This window comes from Moschus berezovskii, chromosome 27 (genome assembly GCF_049115385.1).
Source record: "Moschus berezovskii isolate FMDL1 chromosome 27, NW_MosBer_1.0, whole genome shotgun sequence".
NCBI classification, from domain to species: Eukaryota; Metazoa; Chordata; class Mammalia; order Artiodactyla; family Moschidae; genus Moschus; species Moschus berezovskii.
Genome location: NC_142486.1, coordinates 42,575,864 through 42,578,916, shown reverse-complemented (window position 1 = coordinate 42,578,916; position 3,053 = coordinate 42,575,864). Strand labels below are relative to the sequence as shown.

General features: G+C 46.0%; 1 non-coding gene across 1 annotated transcript; it reads right to left on the bottom strand.

The window, feature by feature from the left end:
- Positions 1–1,526: 1,526 nt before the first annotated feature.
- On the bottom strand, positions 1,527–1,599 carry TRNAE-CUC (transfer RNA glutamic acid (anticodon CUC)). Its single transcript has one exon. It is a non-coding gene; the product is annotated as a tRNA-Glu (tRNA).
- Positions 1,600–3,053: the final 1,454 nt, after the last annotated feature.

Genomic DNA, 3,053 nt, shown 5'->3' with positions numbered 1-3,053 from the left:
CCAATACCCCTTTGCATCCACAATGGTCATGGGAGTTATTATATGACCAGCTTAGGAAGGAGGTGTGAAGATTTGGGTCTGAGGCCATGAGGGGAGGCAGGAACAACAGGAGTGATGAGAGGATGTCGTGGCATCTGTATCTGCTGGACTCCACAGAATGGGTTTGTGTCCCCATCATTAGAAATGTGAAGAACATGAACTATAGAATTGTTTTTCAAAAATCTTTTCTTAGGAGGTGGGTGGCATATATAACACATAAGAAGAAAAATTCAGGAGTTCCCTGGTGGTCCAGTGGTGAAGAATCTGCCTCCCAATTCAGGGGACACAAGTTTGATCCCTGGTTCACAAACTAAGATCCCTCGTGCTGCAGGGCAACGAAGGTACCGCAACTACTGAGTCTGCAAGCCGCAACAAGCAAAGACCCAGTGAAGCAAAAAAGAAAAATTCACAAAACGTTAAGTGGACAGCAAGAAAAATTGCTATAAAGCAAACACTCATATGGGGCTTCCCTGGTGGCTCAATGGCAAGGAATCTGCCTGCAACTCAGGAGATGCAGGAGATGCGGGTTTGAGCTCTGGCTTGGGAAGATCCTCTGGAGAAGGAAATGGCTACCCATTCCAGTATTCTTGCTGGGAAAATCCCATGGACAGAGGAGTCTGGAAGGCTACAGTTCATAGGGTTGCAAAGAGTCGGACACGACTAGCAACTGAGCATCCATGCTTGCAAATGCTTGTATAAATAACCGCCACCTAGATGAAGAACTCGAACAGTCAGCCCTCTAAGGGCCAGCCCTCACATACTTCTTTACTTGTGAAACCTTTTCCTTCCCACCCTCCGAAAGGAAACCATGTTCCTGAGTTTTTGGTAATCACCCCCTTTGCTTTTCTTTGCAAATGTATCACCTTAGAATGAATCTCTGAATCATGCCGTTTGATTTGGCTTGTTTTTGAGCTTTATGTAGATTTATTGAAAATACTTTTTTGGTGAGTATTTTCTTTCACTTAATTTCGTGTCTGAGAACGGCATGCATGCTGTTGTGTGGAGTGCATTCTCACTGTTCTTTGGCCTCCCATCCGCTGTGTAAATTAACCACACTTCTTAAAAAAAAGCTCATTCTACTGTTGAAGGACAACTGGGTTGTTTCCAATGTTTGACTTTTACAAAGATGCTGTCTGTAGGACTGTTTTCTATGAGAGCCTTTGTGACTGCTGGGGAAGCAAGCAGTTGCAGTGATGCAGTGGTGGGAAGGGCTGCTCGTGTGCAGAATCCACTCTCTGTGGGGCCCCGAGACCTCTCTGCATTGTGAGCATTGGGAGGTGGCACTTCAATGCCAGAACATTCTCACAAGGGACACTGTCAGCTAGTGGTTCCTTGATGTGGCTTCTTGCATCTCAGTCTGAAGCAGAGAGAAAGAACTTGGCAACTTTTGTGTTTTCAGTTCCAGTGGAAAACTGGTGTGTGAGTGCAGATGAAGTTGCTTTTTTTTTTTTTTTTCCTGCCAGGCGATGTGACTTGTGGGATCTTAGTTCCCTGACCAGGTATTGAACCTGGACCCTCTGCAGTGAGAGTACAGAGTCCTAACCACTGGACCGCCAGGGAATTTTCTAGATGAGGTTTCTCTTTAGATATAGGAATGGGGTGCAGGGGATAGGCTGAGAGGTATTGTAATTTGGGTTAAACGTAAATGTCCATACAGTGAATCCACTGTAGCCTAGTTCTGTCACACCTGTTGACTAGTGGGGAAGGGGCTCTTGTCAGACCACCTCGGTGGGTGAGTGTGTTACTCGCTGGGTCTCTGATGGGTTTTTGTCGGTGGCACTGGAGTAGAAGGGTATGCTCCCTTGCCACTGACTAATCCTGCAGCTGATACAGATCATCAAGATGACACCGAAATGAAACACTCACATCTGTGCAGCCAGCAATGACGTGGTGATTTTGCAGGGTCTGGAAGAGCCACTCTGTGTGAGGGAAACAGGTCTGGCCTCGTGCATTGTGTAAAGGAAGGAGACTTTCTTTTCTTGCCTCTCTGTTTCAGTGAAGATCGTCTTCCAGAAGCTCCCAGTATCCTGGTTTCATAGATCCAATTATGTGATCCAAACTGATTAAATGCTTATGTGTCAGGCACTGGTTGAAGTACTTTTTATACATGTGCATTTACATCTCAAGCATCACTCTGGTGAGGAAATGTGTATTGGTCAGCTTTTGCTGTGTAACAATCCCTCCTCCCTCAAAGGTAATGTCTTAAGATAACAAACATTTCTCACATTATTATGGGTTTGTTGGGGGGTTATTCTGACTTGGGCTGGCTTGGCTGGAGCTGGATGGTCTAGGAAAAGCCTCACTCATATGTCTGTCAGTCGGCCTGATGTCAGCTTGGGTGACAGTCACATGCCTCTCATCAGTCAGCTCACGCTTGTTGACATGATGGCGGAAAGGTTCTTAACAGCAAGAGAGAGTAAGCCCTAATGTTGCAAGCCCATCTCCAGCTTCTGCTTGCATTGCATTTGCTGCTGTCCCATTGGTCAAAGCAAGTCACGCAGCTAAAATTAGATTAGGGAAGAAACCTCCTCAAGGTATGGTAGTCAATTCACTATAGACTCTTATCATCCCCATTTTACTGATGAGGAAACTGATGCTTAGAGAAGTTAAGGAACTCACCCCAGCTCACACAGCTCCTATTGGGAAGAGCTCAGCTTCAAATCCAGGTCTATCTGGTGGTTAAGTTGGTACCTCAACTTCTATTTATATTGCCTCCTTTCTCAGACCTGAGCACTTGTTTCCCAGTGTACCAGCTCCAGAGTGGACTGATGAACTCACTTAACCAGCCTCCCCCAAAGGGCCACTCAGTCATAGATCCTAGCAGTTGCCTTTGCAGCCAGCAGGGCTTAGCATCCCCTGCAGCTCTGGAGAAGAAATCCTCATGAATCCAGCTATTGCACTGGATTCTCTCCCTTTGATTAGTCTTGGGCGATCACATTCCATAGAATGTAGGAAATAGGCAGAAAGAATAAAAGATGGCGGGAGAAATGGGCCATTACGCTGCACGTGAATGT